We start from the raw sequence: 19,617 nt of genomic DNA on the forward strand, positions 1-19,617 counted from the left end.
TGATTGTTACTTTTGTGTAAAGCGCTGTGTTAGGATACTTTCCTTGATTACTTATAGAGTGCTATATAAATGCTTTGCATTATTATTTTTTACATGCATCTACATGTATAGTAGTGTTGGTGATTCAAGTAACACCTTGGAATGGAGAACACGTTTTTTCCATATTTTCCGAACTCATAATTTGCATCCCAATTAGTATAAAATGTGAACACTTTGACAACATACCTGAACATTAAGAAATTCAGCAGGAATTTCTCTGATGCTGATTTCAGATGCACTAGACACCGTCTGAGGGGACCTCTGTGTAACTGTAAATAAAATTATCTCAAGTCATAATAAACTCAATCAAAAACAATACTGACATACATTAAAGTAGATACTCTAATGAAAACAATTTGAAGACTGACTGAACATGTTAATAAAAGAAGGGTTATTGTATATAGAGACTAAGACTATTGTGTTTTCACATGGTCCTTCACATTTGATTCGTGGCTGCAAACGAGAAACCAATCTCATAACAAAATCTGTGTAGGAAACATATGGCAAAGGCTGTTAGGAAAAGTAATAACAACTAGACGTTATATAAAACAAACTGATGGTCGAGAAAAAAAACCGATAATAACATCGCATATATCCAAAATGCTTGGATTGATCAAAAACTTTAACAAAACATTTTGAACTTGCTTACAAAACCTTGGACCATAAGGGCAGATCCAACTTGGGTCAATCTTGACTTTGGTTTAAATGTGTAGTACATGTAAGCTACAAGATGGTATACCAAGATTATTACCAGACTTATTATTTCCCGAAATCACGTGGTTGAACATTTTTGCCTGCCTCCCTAAAACAAAGGGTTTTTTCAGAATTTAATTACTTTTCATCATTTTTTTTATTGACATTTGTTTAATGTTTTTTTTTTTAATACTTATGGTAACAAGAGATTTAAATTCAAAGTTGAAAACCAACGGTTCTTTTCAGAACCACCCCAACTCATTAGAGATAGTCATCACATGGTGTTACCGCAAACCTTTCTTTATCGTTTTTCCACCATGCAAAAGTTTCAAATCCTACTTAAATTCAAATTATTTTGATGTTATAAAAGTTTTGTATTGGTTTCGACTACCTTGACTAGATTATATGAGTCCAATCTTACTAAACATGAATTTAATTTGAACAGCATCTGGAAAATGACATTCTACTTCAAGGAGTTTTTTATCCGACATAATTGATCTCATGATGTTGTCATCTTACGTATACGTTTTGCAGCATCAGAGCAAGAAGATAAAATGTATCAAGGAGGCGATATCCTTCTCTCAGGCTGTCGACTTGGTAATCATAAATTATTTCTGTAAGACGACATCCTACTTTTGAAGAACTATGTTAAAGCAAGTTTATGTTTCCTTTTTATAGCACATAATTTAAAAAACTCACAGGGCCAACCCCCCCCCCTATAAATTTATCCCGACCAAAAAAATTCACACCCTTCAATAAGATGAGTGACAGCTCAATTGTTCAACGTTCCTTTGAGATGCCGCTGGTAAAACATTTAAGAAGCTTTGCTTAAAAAGTGTGGTTTTTTGGGGATCCGACTTTCCCATTGATGGGAATTTAATTCACTGGGGACAGTGGCAAAAGAGGACACCTACACTTCCTATGTGATGCTGCTAGCTTTTTATACTTGTTTCTGAAACCAGCTCGTCCAATAAAACCGGCTGTCTACTTCCAAATAAAGACGTAGTCGGTTGCCTATTGGATTAGTTTTAGACCAGCACCGGAAGGAGGGGCGGAGGGGGCGGTATGTTTATACAAAAGTGACTGTATAGAACTTTCCTGTATTGGTTCATTTGGAATGGGCTGTCTATAAGCAACAATTCCTTTGTGATGCCGCTAGAGTTTCATACTTCTTTTCAGTAAATAGTTCTTCAAATCAAACCGGCTTTTTCCTTCCAAATAAAGTTGTAATAGGCTGTAAACTGTGGTTGCTTTCAGCTGGGAACAACAATGAATCACATCTCAAGCATTCACCAACCATGCAAGGAGAATGGTCCAGCATTTTTCGCTTGGAGATTGTTGCGTGGAGATTGTCGTGAAAGAGTACCGCCTACGCGCGACTAATTGCTGACGGGAGTTTGTTGTCTGGCGCGATAAAACCCACGCGCTAGACGGCGCAACAGTCTATCGCGACAAGGCATTTCTATCGCGCTAAATTTATCACACGACATCTACTTATTTTCAATCGGTACTGTAGTAGGCTGGTGTGATGTGGCAGAAAAACAACAGTGAGTACTGAGCAGAAAATGTCATTTTTTGACGATGTTTTTTAATTTCACTCAACAAAAAGGAAATGCAAGCATTATGAATGTATATTGAGTGTGTGTGTAAAGTTTTGGTAGTGTAGTACAAAAGAAACTTTAGTTATTGCTGGCTAACAATCGTAAAACTTTCACCTATCAACGCTGATTTGAAAAACGTATAGCGTTAAGGAGGCCCTAAATATTAGACCCCTATAAGGCTCACGGGGGAGCCTTATAGGTTCTAGAAGTATGCATAAGGTACGTCTTCTAACCCAAAACGAGGTGGGCGCAGCCACTGCAAGTAGTGGCGGACGTGCGCAATAGCTTCATTTTTGATTAGAATGATGACGCCATGCATAAATATTAAGAGAGGCATATAACACCCTCACTCACATTACATTTTGAAATATTTGTGTAAAGAATTTTCATCATCTTATCGTGGTGAGTGTATTTACTTGCCAGGTTAGAGTTTGTTCTTAGAGAACTGTCTTTCTTTATTCTACTACCACGGAGTAGATTTAACGGATGTTTGGGATACTTCTAAGTTCTGAAGTTTTGTTTCCTGCTTTTAAACTACTACCCGGGCGGAAGGTATAGAAAAATGGCAGGGACTACTACTTCAGCCTATATGATCGTAATTAACTGTACTATACAGCGGAGTCAGTTTTGGAATTGGTCTCAACGTTTCGGCTAGATTGCTCTAGTCATCATCAGGAGTCTGAAGAGATTAATAAGAGCGAAGTGGGCTTATTTATAGGGGTTCAGAGGATACAGTGTGAGTCAATCAACGCTCTGATTGGTTCTTGTGGTTGCCAGGCTTAGGGCTACTGTTAGGGTTGCCCATTGTATAGTAGAATAAACAAAGACAGTTCTCTAAAAAAAAACTCTACCTGGCAAGCAGTGTCTTAGCCAGGAATTTGGAAAGTGGGAGTGCAAACTGAAAATGTGGGAGTGCAACCTACATGTACACACTACAAAAAAATAGAAACATTGTGTGCGAAGCACACAACATGAGCGCGCAGCGCAAATTCTGTCTCTGCCGGGGTCCAGGGCCCTCTTAAGGGCCCTGGAAGCCCTGGCTACTATAGTTGCTCTCTGGTGGTTACTGAAGCATTTCTGGCACCTATATCTCTGGTACAAGTGAACTATTTTGATTTGATTTTTGGGGCTTTTTTTTAACTTGAAAATGAGAGGCTTTAAAGCACAGATAATGTAAAGATGAAAGAAGTCCACTATTTTTGCTAGGTGCTTGCAATATCGATCAAACCTTGTAACAAAGAAGATGTAAAAAATAAACACACAAGTGAGTCAAGTCAAATTCCTTTAGCACTCTGTTCAATTTAGCGTATCGTCATTCTTTTTCGTGACACACATGCCTCAAGAAGCGTCTGCAAATTTGAATGCTGCTTTGATGAATTGTTAAATTGAATGAGTATTTTGTTAAATCGAATGATGCAACATTACATTTGACTAATCAAAACGAAATTGAATGACCCTTTTCAGTAGCATTCCATTTCCCGTGAAATAGAATAGCTTGGTGGTTAAATTGGCTGCTCATTTGCCGAAATTGACCGAGAAAACCTTTTGTTAAGGTTCCAGAACGTTTAAATATTATAGGTTGTTTTTAATTTTTTAAAAAGGTCAAAGGCAACTTGTAAACGGTCTTTGGAGAATAAAGAACAAACAGTTACATACGAGCGACAGTGCCATTTTAATACTTAAAAAAGTATTTCCACCATGTCCACTGGGCAAAAAACGTACGTGCATGGAAAACACCCAAAGAGATGCAAACATTGAAATCGGAAAAATTCCCCCCCCCCCCACAGTAGTGTGAATGGGGTCTACGAACAAAAACTTACCAGTGCTAAGACTTTACACACAAAAGCGCCCACCACCGTCCTACCCACAATGCCCCATGACATGCTTGCCATGAAGTCGACTTCTTTTCAATGAGCCCTACCAAATGTAAGCACCCAAGAACCGAGTATGTGGGGAAGGAGCGAGGGATAGTCCACCGGGAAGTATTCGTTCGTAGACCTCATCCACACTACTGTGGGGGGGGGGGAGAGTTGTCTTCACTCTACTTACCGATAGAGTCAAATTACTAATTTGCATAGACTCACACCGAGAAAAGGCGGTGGGTACACGCGGTGCTACTGCATGTCTTCAGGAGGCGTAGGACCCAGGCCCGCTCCAATTGTTAGTTCAGAGAAACCTTGCAGACTCAAACAACTGTAAACAATCCTTCATTACATCGCAAGCGCCCCACAGCCCATGGCATGGGCGGGTGCTAATTGGGTAAGGCGGCCCTGCAAAAGCCCGTCGTGGGGGAACCCACGTGGCCAGTGTGCCGGGTAAGCCGAGCCGTGTGGGATGCCCTCCGGCTGCAGCGACCCCGAGGCCGGGTGGAGAGAGGGCAGGGTGCGCTCCAGATTGGAGCCACCCCTAGCCCTACTTCTCCTAGTTATCGCCCAAGCACAAGCTTTCTTTGCCTTGCTGGGGCGTTTAACCTTCGATTGGGTAGACCCACGCACACTGACCAAAGAAGAGGAACGGAAGTCTCCCTTCCTTGGGGGGTCCGCCAGCCGTCGCAGCCGACTGAGGCTACGAGGGCCGCTTGAAGGGTTTACGAGCCCGGAGACGGAGTGTCACCGTCGCAGCCCTCCCAGGGCTCGGAATGTCCTGGGGGAACGACTCAATACCGCGGCGACGCTTGCCCCTCTTAGAGCCAGACATAGACACGCAGAGCTTGACGGTGAATGTCGGGCGCGACAGTCTTTCTTGGTCTTCTGTCTCTCGTGCCAGGATCGGTCCCGGGCATAGAGCTATATAAAAGAACTAGAGGGCGCACTGACCATTGGCATTAACGCTATACCGATGTGCGCACACGGAGCACCGTCGGGCATGGTGAGAACCGTCGGGCATGGTGAGAACGGGCAAACAGCGCGGAAAGTACCCGGATGTTATAACGCTAGACACACACAAAACGTAAACAAAACAAATTGACGGGCAAAGTTCCCGATCTGTGCGATTGATTCTGAACGGAAAATTAATAGTCAGGCTTTTACTGAAAGGAAATTTTACAATACATTTGTGAAGAGGAATAGATAATCCACAGAACACATTGAAGAGGTTGATCAGGGAAAGTCCAGTTACTGGCCTAAAAACATGATGGTTTATGTTAGTTGATGTCTCTACCGCTCGGTATAAACAGTATTCCATGGTGATGCAGGACAGTTCTTATGAACAGCGGCAAGCCATTGATTTTCTTGACACGTTGTGTGCCGTGATCGTCTTCCTCTGTCAGGTCTTGGAAATGCTCATCTAGAACGTCGAAAACCGAGCCGCAAACTCTTGTATAGGTCATGCAGGACGGACTTTATGAGGGTTGGGGACGTTCTTCTCGGATAAGTAGTAGTAGTCAGTGTGCAAATTAAAAAAAAATACATTGTTTCGGCGTTTAGCCTTTGTAGTGTCGTATCCAAAATTGTAATTTTTAGGATCCCTCTTGCAAGTTACAAATAGAAAACGTGTGGCAACAGGGTCACAAGAGAGGGCTTAAGGTTACGAAATCTAGGACTGAATGCATCCATCTACCACAATCCAAATGAGCTTTGGCGACGAAAAAAATTTGGTTGTAGGGATAAAAGGAAAAACTACATGTACGGGAATGTGATAACCACAACTACATCATGTATACTTTTTGTTCAGGCCTACATGTAAAAGTCAAATTTTGTGAACTTTCTTGAAGAGACTTTAAATCTTACCCACCCGGTGGTAAACATGTACATCCTTTGGGCTTATCAATTAGCACCCTGAGTGACATCGGTATTCCAAGAAAACGAAAGCATAACACAACAAACGCTATGGAATTTATATTTCCAATTATTTTATTAGGTTAAATAAAAAACCTTATTCAAACATAACAAACAAAATGTTATATGAAAGTTAATTAAAATAAAACTTGGTAAATAATTGAATGTGTTCGCAGATAATATATTGTACAGATGTATATCAACCATTGAAAGTCTGACCCAAAGAAAAAAAGAAAAAAAAAGAGTATTCCTGCCCCTCCCCCCCAACAAAATAAATAAATAATAATTATGATAATAATGACAAACTACACACAATGTCATTTGTGCACAAATAGAGAATTTACAAGAACTTGCCATGTATCTAACATTCCACCAAGTTTATACAGATTTCAAAAAATGCACCTTTAATGCCACGTCTCGTGACCTCTGGTAACGACATCACGTGACCTCTGGTGACGTCATCGATCTGAAACTTCACACATAATGACGGCTGCCAGACGATCAACGTGTTTACATTTTGAGGTGATTACACAAAACTTCGCCACCGAGTTTTCAACCTGTCGCTAGAGTTGCACTTTGTGACGTCATTGATATTTCTTTTTAACTGCTCACCCTTGCCAGGCACTAACATCGTTGAAAGTAACTTCATAACTTTTGCCATTTTTAGATGAGAGGTCACGCACACGAAATAAAATGAAGACCTAATTTATCCCTACCCAATCCTGCAAACAAAAACCTACGGTCTCTTGTGGCTGATTTGTTACTGATTTTAAGATGTCACGTGACAGGTGATTATGTCATAATGACATCCTTGTGGGATATGTAAATACTGTCTAACAAAATCATACCCAGGGCACTATAGACATGTAGTGTGACGCGATTTGCTTGGTTTCCTCGGTTTCCTCAGAGAACATGTGACCATGTTTGTCTTTCTTCATTGCCTTCAGCTTATTTTCAATCAGCGTGAAAGTATTCGGTCCGAAGTTCAGCTTCAACAGCTCCAACTGTCCCTGGTTTATCATGTTTTGATCTTTGCATACATGTGCTCTTCTGCAACATTAACAGTTTTTAATGGAGGAGGTTGTGAGCCAGGATCCGCTGTCATAATTTTTCTTTCAGGTGGATGCCTCTTACTCGCTTGCTTCTGTTGTTTATGTGGTGGGTAAGCTGGAAAGATGGAGGGTACAGCAGACTCCTGATTCTATGTTGAATATTTTCTCGGTCATCTCTGGGATGATTACCTGTAAATGTAAACTTGGTTGTTTATAACATATTTTATAGGTTTTGAAATAATATTGCAAATTCTTGCTTTCAATTGATTTATTTTTGTAAATCACAGTAGGAATGGCCAACAACACTTCTGTAGGGTCATTCCGTGTCAATTCAACCTTTGTAACATGACCATCAAATCACGCTTTGTAACCTGATCAACATTCTGATGTGGTTCTTGGACTCCCTAAAGAAACTCCAAGAACTTTTGACTAACCAGCATGACCTGCCGCATTCGAACATCCATATCTCCGAAAGCGAATCAGAAATACACTTAAAGACACTGGACACTATAAAGACTAGTCTTCACACTTGGTGTATCTCAACGTATGCATAAAATAACAAACCTGTGAAAAATTGAGCTCAATAGGTCGTCGAAGTTGCGAGATATTAATGAAAAGAAAAAAACACCCTTGTCGCACCCTGGTCACACGAAGTTGTGTGCTTTCCTATGCTTGATTTCGAGACCTCAAAATCTAAATCTGAGGTCTCAAAATCAAATTTATGGGAAATTACTTTTTTCTCGAAAACTACGTCACTTCAGGGGGAGCTGTTTCTCACAATGTTTTATACTATCAACCTCTCCCCATTACTCGTAATCATGAAAGGTTTTATGCTAATATATATTTTGAGTAATATTACCTATAGTGTACACTGCCTTTAAACATCATTTTAAAGCTCTTGAAATAGCCTTCATTTGTTTAAAGACAGTGGACACTATTGGTAATTGTCAAAGACTAGTCTTCACACTGGGTGTATCTCAACATATGCACAAAATAACAAAACTGTGAAAATTTGAGCTCAATCGGTCGTCGAAGTTGCGAGATAATAATGAAATTAAAAAAACCACCCTTGTCACACGAAGTTGTGTGCGTCAGATGCTTGATTTCGAGACCTCAAGTTCTAAACTTGAGGTCTCGAAATCAAATTCGTAGAAAATACTTCTTTCTCGAAAACTATGTCACTTCAGAGGGAGCCATTTTTCACAGTGTTATATATCAACCTCTCTCCATTACTTGTCACCAATTAAGGTTTTATGATGATAATTATTTTGATTAATTACCAATAGTGTCCACTGCCTTTAAACAAAACCACAATTGTAACATGTGTTGTAATATTTTAATCTGCAATAGTCAGATTCCAAAGCATGTTAAGTTGACACAGAATGACCCTGTAAATTAAATAAGTATAAGTAAATACAAACCTCTCATGTAGTCCTCCTTCTTGAAGTGCTCGCTGCACAACCTGATTGCCGTCACCCACTTTAGTGAGTATAGCCTGCTTTCCAAGAGGAAATCTAAATTAAAAAGAAAATCCCACAACAAAATTAACCATGTTTTCATGAACATGATGAAGGCATCTTATAATCCTGGGATAGATTGCATCTTACTGCAGGCATGAATTCCATAAACCCCTTTTGTGATTGGACATACAAACTTTGTGCTAAAAAACTAGTTGTCATAAAATTGATGAAACATGGAATAATTTTACCCATTGTTGACGTCACGTGTAATGTTAACGTCACGTGTATATCCACCTGGCAAGGCCCAATATTACTAGACTTGGAAGTTGGAGACAACATTCACGAAAAGTAGCACCCAGTCAGATCCCGAGACTGCAGATAGGTTTTTGAACTAGAAAATGCTATTCAATTAAATTTGACAAAATCCTTTTTCAACAGTTACAGTACACTCAGCTCTGGAGAGCTTTCTTGTTTTATTTTATTTGTATGATGAGTGTATGAACTCGGATAAATAAAAACAACCAACCAAGGCAGGATTTGTCAACATAATTTGTCGATAGTCCTCCCCATATGCATGCATGGCCATGATTTCCGTGCTAAGGATCTACCGGTATATCTGTTTCTGTACAACATTGTTCAGCACTTCATAACTGAATAGAACTTGCCACTGCTTGCCATCAACAATTAAACTTGGCCAAAAAGTAAAAAATGTACCACATAGTTTATAAATCTAGTGAAAATATGTCATCTTTAACCCATCATCCGCGAACTTACTCAACAACAAAGTTACATAGTCATGATATTGATAGTACATTTTCATTACGGCTATTAAACATTATAATTCTGTCTAGTTTTCGGACACGGGGAAAAAAACGTTCGTATTTTATTCTTATTAATTAGTGTGAAAAGTACCTTGAAATACTCACTTATTAAATGAGACAACACCTCCCTTGACTCGACGGTTGGTGCAGCCATAAGCTGCACAACTTTCAGGCATTTTACTAACGATTTGTTAGACTGTGCGGGGAAAATTAGTGGGTTTCCTACGTTCAATCAATGGTTTACGTGCACAACAGATACGAGCAAAACACATGCGATTGAGTTTTATGCCCGGTTTCCAAATGTCGACGCGACGTCCTTGTCGGCACAGAATACAGCCGAGTGCGCCCTCTAGGTCTTATTATATAGCTCTATGGTCCGGGGTTGAATTTCAAGGCCCTCTCGGAGGAAACCTGGGTGACCGGGATGCCCGAGCGACAGGTAACACCTGAAGAGGAGGGCGGGCCAGGGGACTCCCGGCTCCACATCACCAATCCTTCTACCCATTGCAAGCGCACCACATGGCATGGGCGGGTGTCGATTGGGTAGGGTGGCCTCACAAAAGACCGTCAACAACCGTTGTGGGGGAACCCACATGGTCGGCGAGGGCCGGGTACGCTGAGCCGTGTGGAGGGCGGGAATCCCTCTGGATGCAGTGACCCTGATAGAGAGGGCGCGGTGTGCTCCTGAATGGAGTTACCTTTAGCTCTACCTCTTTAGGTCGCCCCCCCCCCCCAACCGGTCAACGATCTTTATCTTAAACTCTTCAACTAAACAACAACTCTACTATCTTCAATCTCAGTCTTTATTTCAGATCAGGGCAATTTCAAGGCGTTTTCACGACACAAAAAGGCTATTTTTATTCATAACGGTCAACCATTGTGCATTAGCTATAATCTTTTTGTTCAAGCACAAAAGCACGGCGTGGTTCAGGTTTAGGTTAGACCCATTGCCCCTATTTTTATGGTTATCTGTAAAAACCAAGAGTACCTTGAGGTTTTTCAGCTGGTATGAATGTTTGTTTTTAACATGGACAGACATATTGGGACGAATATCTGTCCATGTTACAAACCTAATATCTTCAAGATAATTCTCTGTAGTTTCTTGAGTACCCACGCAGATGTCTTGGTTTTGCCTGGAAACATTCTTTGCAGGGACAGCATTGTAGGGGACAACATTTTTGGCAATCTGTTTATATTATTATGCCTTTCTCACCATTTATGTACGAAATGTCTGTCCAACATTCCCCTGTTACAAACATAATCATCTTGAAGATGATCCCCAGTTATTGCTAAAATACAGATAAATGTGTCTTGCTCTTTGCAAACAAAAACCTTGAAGTGATTTGGAATGTGCATGGGAAACAAGCTTGACAAAACTCTTCTTGTTTATTTTTGTCACCCATTTATTAAAAAAAGTCACATCAAATGGTCCCATTAGTGTGGACAGACCCAAGTACGTTCACACGGGTAGCTAACTCCACTGCGCTAGCACTAAGTAACTAGCGGCGAAAAATATGTGAGCGTGTGAATGTAAGAAATAGTAAACTTCACTGCTAACGTCGCTGCTAAATCCAAAAGTTAGCAGCAAAAAATGTCCGCTGCACATGCTGCTAACTGAACTTAGCAGCGAAACTTGATACTTGGACCGCAGATAAGGAATTTAGTAGTGTGTTTTTCCCCATGTGAATGCAACTGACCTTAGCTATGATTTCAAATTTTCAGCCCGATGTTTTGCCGTCTTTTATTTTATCTCCGGGTTTTGCACATGTAGGCCTTGATATTATTTTCCCTCGCTTGCCGCCCAAAATATTGAAGTTTTTTTCATTTTTGACATCTTCTTAGTTCATTATGAAAGTTAAATCATACTCAAAAGACGACAAAAACATTTCCTTTCTTAGCCATCCATATATGGCCATGCCAGCCATGTGAGTTGATCATCCTCATTCCCATGCAAAGGCAACGCATGTGTAGCGTTCAGGGTACATGACATCGCGCACCAAACCAATGCATGGGGACGAAATTGTAACACGGCGTAGTGATGTGAAAAGCACAGACCAAAACAAAATAGTGTCAGTTCTCATATAAAATAGAATCGCAGTGAGTTTAGTTAAAAAACTACGGAACTCTTAAATAGAATTGCTGCAAACTTTTAAAAAGTACGGAACGTTTATTATAAGCTTTTCTTCGAGCCAACACGTAGATTTCTTCAACAAAGCTACGACAGTTTTGCAGAGAAAACTACCGGAGGCCGTGCTGGCTAACTGCAACGTACTTTTTGGCTAAGTCGTTTTGCCAAGAGAACCCCCGCTGTGAACATTTAGCAGCGAATGAAGTTAGCAGTGAAGTTAGCTTACTCGTGTGAACATGGCTTTAACAACTACATGGTAAATAATTACAGCCATCAAAACGGGGTAATTGCGAATAAATAAAACACATGGCAGCTGGAAACGGATCCACACAATATTGTTAAGACCGGTACCTCCGCTTTTACTTGGGTTTTTTCATGACTAAAACTCTTTGGCAGCAACTCTTGGACCCCTAAAAAGAGTTTCGTCTCTGGTCAGGGCGCCAAAAAAACAAACATCTGGAGGAAATTATAAGAATGACAAAACGGTCTTTTAGTTTTAAACCGCTGCACTGGCCCTCTCGAACGTCAGCAAGGCGCATTTTAGTAAAGCCCTCAAAGTTATCGAATTGGTGGGCCTATGCCCCATTGCTGCAATGTCCTCTAAATGACAGCCCTTACTTCTATACTTTCCAACTGCCATCGAATTACACTTTAGTAAAAACCCTTGCTCTATGGTAAAACTGTAAGATGCATACCAACATGTGTTACGGTTCGGTTAAGCGTCGAAAGAAAGTTTAGTGGGACCATGAGTTTGACTCTTTTCTTTGATAGGGAAGTTCAAGAACAAAACGCAAATTTAAAAATGAGTAGGAATCTCCAACCCATAGAGCAAGGACTGCTCCGACCTCCATTGCTCCGAAAAGGTAAATTTTCATGTTTCTTTTTACACCGAAACAAAAATATCAGCACAGGTGGTTCTTAAAAGAATAGATTCAATGACGCTCGAAAAGTCCAAGGGTCAGTGATTGTAAACCCCTTATTTTGGGCTCATTACGTATGCAAATCCGCAGTTCTCTTGACAACTCTGACTTCTGTGTTATGTAAGGTTCTTGAACGCATTATAACTGTTGTATTCAATAATCACTTAAACACCTTTGCTCTCTTAAATCCCTATCAGCACAGCTTTGTAAAACACAGGAGTTGTGTTACCCAACTGGTGAACATTATTAAATCTTGGTCATCCACCCTTAATAGACGCCGCCCCCCTAGAGTAGATGCCGTTTTCTTGGACATGTCAAAAGCCTTCGACACAATGCCACACCACATCCTACTTGAAAAACTTGCTACTTCTTTCAATGTTCGGGGCAAGTTGTGGTGTTGGGTTCGGTCTTTCCTGACAGACCGCAAGCAACGGGTTCTCTTTAGGGGCGGAGTCTCCTCATGGGTTAACATTACTTCTGGTGTACCTCAAGGCAGTGTATTAGGGCCATTACTATTCAATCTTTTTGTTAATGACATATCTCATTCAACGTCATCCAGTTGTGTGTTATTTGCCGATGACGTTCTTCTGTACCGCACAATAGAAAACACCAATGACGAACTTGTGCTCCAATCTGACTTAGATAAGCTTGCTAACTGGTCCAATGTCAATGAAATGACATTCAACATTAGTAAAACCAAGGTCATGCATGTCACAAGATGCAGGAACCTTGACCCAATATTGTACAACCTAGGTACTCTTCCAATAGAATCTACCAAGTCGTTTCAGTACCTAGGGCTTACACTTGATTCCAAACTTTCATGGGCTACTCATACCTCCTCAGTAATTGCCAGAGCTAACCGCATATTAGGTTTCATCAGTTGCTAGAGGGTCCTCCACTAACGCAATTTTCTCGCTGTACAAATCTCTTGTTCTCCCAATTTTAGAGTATGGTCTCCCAGCATGGCATCCGTTTACATTATCACAACAAAATCAGCTTGAGAGGGTTCAAAGAACTGCTACCCGGCTTGCTCTTAAACAAAGGCGCGGAGTAATGTCTTATGAGGACAGATTGCAGCATCTTCACTGACATTCTCTAACTAATAGGCGTAATTACTTGCTCAGTGCCATTCTTACCGGGGTTTTCATTAATCCTTGTCATCTTGACTCACTCACATTCCGCCATCTTTCAGCTCGTACCGACTCATTGTTCCATTCACCCTCCCATCGATTTCCCAGATTGTGGGACACGATACCACCCGTCATTCGCGAAGCTGCTGTAATTTGTCCTCTTATGACATTTCTCCACCTCTTAAGGATCATTGTCTAAACCACAAAGTGTAATAGATGTTCAATTTGTTTGCATGCAGGTCGTGAACGATCCCCCGTTTGGTTTCCGTTCCCTATTGTTGTTTCTGAGTCCATTGTGTTTGTTGGTCATGCGTGGGGCAGCATGCTTCCGAGCAATAGTAATTTGGTTTACTTTTGTTACCCCCAACCCGCATGATTTGTCCTTGTGTTTTATCCCTTCTGGTTGTCGTTCCCATTTGGTTCTCTTTTCCTCCTACATACTCCGCCCTCAGTCGCCCTCTTATTGGATTTATTTTTTGCTTTTGTTTTCTTTTTGCTAATAATTTATTTCAGTTAATTTAATTTAACCTTATTTATTCTTTTATTTAATTCTGTATTTGTTTTCCTTATATCTTGCTTTTTTATAATTGTTTTTTTTTTTTCCGTTAATGTTCTGTCTTGTGCTATTGTAACTTTTTTGTTGTAACTTGTATTGGCCGAATAAATAATAATAATAACAAAGAAAAGTCTCTTTATGGAAAGGTTTGCGGTATCATGTAATGCCTTGTCTCTTTGACTTTAAGGTGCATGGGACATGTCAATGGCTGGGTTGTTGAACATGCGTGGGACTCAGTTGTTAACATTTTGTGGACTTGCGTCTGATATAGACAGCTATACAGCTAGTGCTAAAAAAATCATGCGGTGAATAATGCCAACCTCTTGTTTACAAGTGTTTTGTATATATATTTTTTTGAATTATCTTTGCCCACTACCTCCATGGTTTGCCGTTGTGTGAATTTTGACATTTTAAAAATTAAATCGTAACAATGTCCGTACTTCGTATTATTTTTATTTAATATTGCCGGCAATGAGTGCTAGTGTTGGTGACGGTTTTGTTACAAGTGAAGAACGTCCGACCTCCCCTCTCTTTGTAATAAATTATGTTTGTGGGTCATTGTGCATCTTCTTTTACAAGCAGACCCAGCTAAAATGCATCACAGACAATGCACACCAGAAGGTGTTTAGTGAGGCGTTGGTCCGCCATTGTTTGACAACTTTGAAAATGGAGCCATGGTTAAACCACAAGGTGCGAATGCGGCCTTATTGTGAAGATGTTTTGTTGGGTATGAGGTTCAATTATGGAAGAAAACGAGCACCAACTGTAATAACATGCAGTATGGTGGTGCTTCCGAAACAGCGAATTTTGTAAATAAATATACGAGAAGTACAAACAAAAATCAATGATCTGAGGAACTTTATTATAGGCAACTCAAGTTTTTGGGTCACAGCGTTCCAATACACTTTTGTTAATCCTGGCCAGCTTGAAATGGGTTGTTTTTGTTTCTAATTCCCTGCTGTTCCCTCTACCACCCCATTCTGTCCTTACCCTATCTATCCTCATCTCTCATCTACATCTATTCTTCACATGTTCCTTGTTGTATTCAAACCTAGTGTCAGCTAGTCCTCTTCATTCAGGACCAACATGTTTATTTTTAATTTATTGTATTCCTTTAACTATTTTGTTTGCTAATGTTGTTATTTTGCTTTGTGAAATGGCCAAATAAATAATAATAATATAGCCATATTTTAAATAAGCCACATTTGAAAATGACCAGTTTTATTTAATCGTTTGTACATAAAACACGCAGCCATGGCCACTCCATCCTGTTATAATTTTCTGTACTTCCCCCAGTCACGCCCCATCACATGGCAACACTAGGGTTCTCCTTATGTAATGAGACAACTTTGTCCGGGCGCTAAACCAATCCTTCTCGATTATCAAATTGCGCAAATTATTCCTGCACTATTGGCGTAATAACACTATTCCTGCACAAGTGCGCAAACTATTCCTGCACGATAAATAAGTCGATTGCACAAGCCATTCCTGCATGACCATAGTGCTGGTACCTAAAATAATCTGAACGAAAATGTGTGTGAATTCGCCGCTTTCATACCACGCATGCATGGAGTTCATGCTGCCTGCTGATGCCGGTCTATGGAGGCGACTGAACGTAAAAACGAAATATGTGTGTCTTGCACTTGCGTTGTGTATTAGTGTATATGGTTTGTGCATGGTGTTTTGTCTGGTCGCAATGTGGTCAGCGTTATCGCGGCATCTCGTCATTTTATTTTACGGTTGCATCGTCGATGTGCGGGACATTTTGATTCAAAAAGAAGAAGGAAATCTGTTAAAACCGTATCCAAGGTTTACTCACTGCTGTTTTTAAACTTTTAATAAAGTTCAGTAATTTTCACTGAAATTATTAGACAGCATGGCTTCAACCAAAGCCGTGTATCAAAATTTTGCCCGTGATTTCAGCCCAACTGGTCGTGCTAACACGGCTTGCACAGCTCGCTAGCTAACATGGTGCTGGCAAGTAGATACACACATGGTGTTACCGCAAACCAAATATATATTGATACCTCACCATGCATTGCCTCAAATCATATTTATTATTATCATGTTAAAAAAAAACAAAAAAAAAACAACCTAACATGGGCTAAAAATGGAAGCTTTAAAAACATGAGAATGAGAAAAGGATATCCCAATACTACATCAGTAAAGTTTTAAAAGTAAATGGTAAATGTACATGCATTCATATGAGCTTTTGAGGTAACACCTACTCACTTTTATCCAGTCTGAGGTGTGGGCTGCTGTCAGTAGATGTATAGGATGATGAATATCGCTGGCTTGCATCTTGTAGGAAGTCCTAGATAAATTGTTATTCATAATATCAACTTTGAGTTAATGCAATTCATCTTCATTTAAAGCATTCATAAATACCTCAGACAGTTTCGCTATTCCTATTGGTGGAGAGCGCGTCACGTGGGGGTGTTTAAACCTTTGATAATGACCAGTGTTTATAACCGGTTGTGAGCGGATACTCCGCGCTAGTCTTGGTGCAAGACATTTCTTGTTACGGGCGATGCAGGCACTGTTGGTGAGTTGCCCTCGCTGTGTGTGAAAGGAAAACCAATATGTGCTGCACCAAGACTGTACGCGCATGCGCACGAACGGAACCAGAAACTGTCGGATATAGGCATGCAACACTGTACATGTACCATGGAGGTAGAAACATACAAAGCTCAAGCACGTCGAAAACGGATTTTACAGAGTTTCTTACTTAATTATTCCTTTTAACCAAAAAGCTACTAGTTCTAAAACCTTGGGTCGACCTGCCGTGTAATAAAGGCCCGAGCCGAAGGTGAGGGCCTTTATCACATGGCAATTCGACCCTGCCTGTTTTAAACGGCCGTGAAAGAACTAGTTGCTACCCTTTTATTCCCTTAGTTAAATTATATAGGCTAACCTCCAAGTAGTACAGTGAATTACAGTACATGAAGAATCAATATTTACATTGGCAGAGGTTTTCCTATATAACTAAAAAATCTATCACATTTTCATGAGGAGAATTTTGCCTGTACTTGACTTTTTATAGTTGATTATGAGGTACACTGAAATTCCACATGTCCCAACTGAATTGTTTTGAACAAAGCTTGGGGAGCACCCACTTAACAATGCTTTTAACTGATTTTTATATTTTTTATTCACCAAATTGTATGTAAAATGTAAATAATATTTTAAAAACAAAAAAATTAAATTTGAAGCATAAAACTAGAAATCAAGTGTTTCAAAAAATGTGGTCGTACAAAAAGATATTCACAATGTCTAAATCATATCAATTTACATTAGTATAAATTTGGTACAAGAACGTAAAACTTTCAAAAGATGTCACTGTTTCATGTGATTATAGGTACAAGCAGGATGCCGCGCTTCACGCATCACCCCAGCTAGAAATGATTGTGTACAAAATGCTGCAAATGTAAAAATATTTTTAAAACATAAAAAGAAAATTGTGAAAAAAATTGGACGATCTTACCCTCTTATTATGCTTTTTTTTAAACAACTATTTTCATGGCTTCCTAATTTAAGGATCGGTTGTGTAAAAAACTCCTTTTGATAAAACATGTTCGTGGTTTAACCATGGAGGTAGAACCATGGTTTAACGATCGGTCAGCAACACACATTGGGAAATAGGGATCAATTACTTACCGCCAACTCGATGCCGTCGACTCGCCGTCAACTCCTCCAAAATACATTTTAAAATCCACAAAAGATGCATAAAACTATAAAGTATTGGCACAAAGAGAGTTTTTCACAAGTTTTAAATTTCATCTCAGTTTTAAAAATGTAGGGTTTTTTTCTCCTGAAAAGATCATCTCCAAGCTACAAAGCCGTCGCCTGCCATCTTGCATTTTCAGAGATCTTGCACGACATCCACAACAGAGGACGCTTTCCTGCATTTGGAATAATCTTGGCTCAAGGCGTCAATGATCGGCACTGCATGTGTGGTATGTACTACACTTTATGTTAATTTAAGCTGACGTCTTGGGTCAAGACTAGTCTAGTCCAAGACTGGTCCATCTGTGTAGTGGTTGAGTTTGAGGCGAGTTGACGGCACAAGGGAGTAGACAGCGAGTTGACGGCAAATAGCAGAGTGCATGCGTTATTATATACGCGGGCGATCGCGCCACATTAAATATAGCGCAAAAAGACATGTCAAACCATTTTACAAACTTTAAAACATGGATTTTATCACCATGCCCCTCATTGCGACAAGGAACCATTGTTTGACTCTAAGATACAACTAGACTTGTTTTCAGTTGTTCACCAGTAATTTTTTTTACTTTTTTAAAATAAAATCGGGAAAGTTGAGAAATCAGGACAGTCCCAATTTTTAGTGGTCTTCAAAACTCAGAATTGACTAGAGCCGGATTTGAACCAACGACCTCCGGTTTAACGTGCCGTCGCTCTACCAACTGAGCGATCTAGCCCTATGTTGGTGGTTTCCCAATTTTGTGAATATCATCAATTTCCTCAATATATACATATATATGTATATTTATTTATAGCAAACTTGTAAAGGAATGCCTGTGTTGTATTTAGCTTTTAAACTGTACACTATGATGTATTTTAAATTATGAGGTTTGGATGTAACAGGAAATGCTTTCCTGTTACATCAACAACTTCTTTATTAAGTGCTGCTGTTGTCAGTCAGTCAGTCCAGTATTAGTCTGCTGGTGCCCCGGTGAGATGATCATAAATTGTTCATGAATATCCATGAACAGTTCATGTTTGTTCATTGACATCAGTTCATGAACTGGCCATCAAACTTTTCATGATGTTCTTGAACAGTTCATGAATGTTCTTGAACAACAAATGGAACAATTGGTTGATGAACTTTTCATGAACAGTTTTCATGAATTTGTCAAGAACATTTTTCATGAACATTTTTCATGAACTTTTCATGAACATTTTATTCATGAAATGTTCATTAAAAATTAAAATGTCAATTCTTGATTCTGCCCAGTGGCAGGCAGTTAATATATTATATGTAACTCACTTATTGGTAAGGTCTATTACAGTATAATCAACATTAATACTCTCTACATTACATTTCAATATTGTATACAGATCCTATTTGAGTATACACCTTAACAATTGTCACACTATGCACACACACTTATATGGCTTTGCTATAACAACAACAGAAACACCCGGTTCCCTGTTTAAGTGCCATATATTTTACTTCTTACAGTTAAATAATATATAGTAGGGGGGGGGGCCAATGTACTCCGGTGGAAATTTCATGTTAATTTATGGCAACCATTATAAATGCATTCTCATGAGTCCCTAGAACAATTTAAATGATGTTGCCATTTTTTCTATTGACCTTTAGTGACCTTGACCTGAGGTTCAAAAGTCATGCATCATTTTCACCTAAAAGTCTCCTTTTTGGACAGGTTTTCAAAGAGTTTCAAGGCAATTGAGCATAT

The 19,617-nt window shown here is 39.6% G+C and overlaps 1 long non-coding RNA gene across 1 annotated transcript in view; it reads right to left on the minus strand.

The window, feature by feature from the left end:
* Window positions 1-225: 225 nt before the first annotated feature.
* Window positions 226-19,617, minus strand: part of LOC117294504 — a 59,113-nt gene continuing 39,721 nt past the window's right edge. Inside the window, exons 3-4 of the long non-coding RNA XR_004519542.1 lie at window positions 16,409-16,490; window positions 226-308 (exon numbers count right to left, since the gene is read on the minus strand). This is a non-coding gene — a long non-coding RNA (uncharacterized LOC117294504). The remainder of the gene's footprint in view (window positions 309-16,408; window positions 16,491-19,617) is intronic.

The sequence above is a fragment of the Asterias rubens genome, chromosome 9 (assembly GCF_902459465.1).
Source record: "Asterias rubens chromosome 9, eAstRub1.3, whole genome shotgun sequence".
Lineage (NCBI taxonomy): Eukaryota > Metazoa > Echinodermata > Asteroidea > Forcipulatida > Asteriidae > Asterias > Asterias rubens.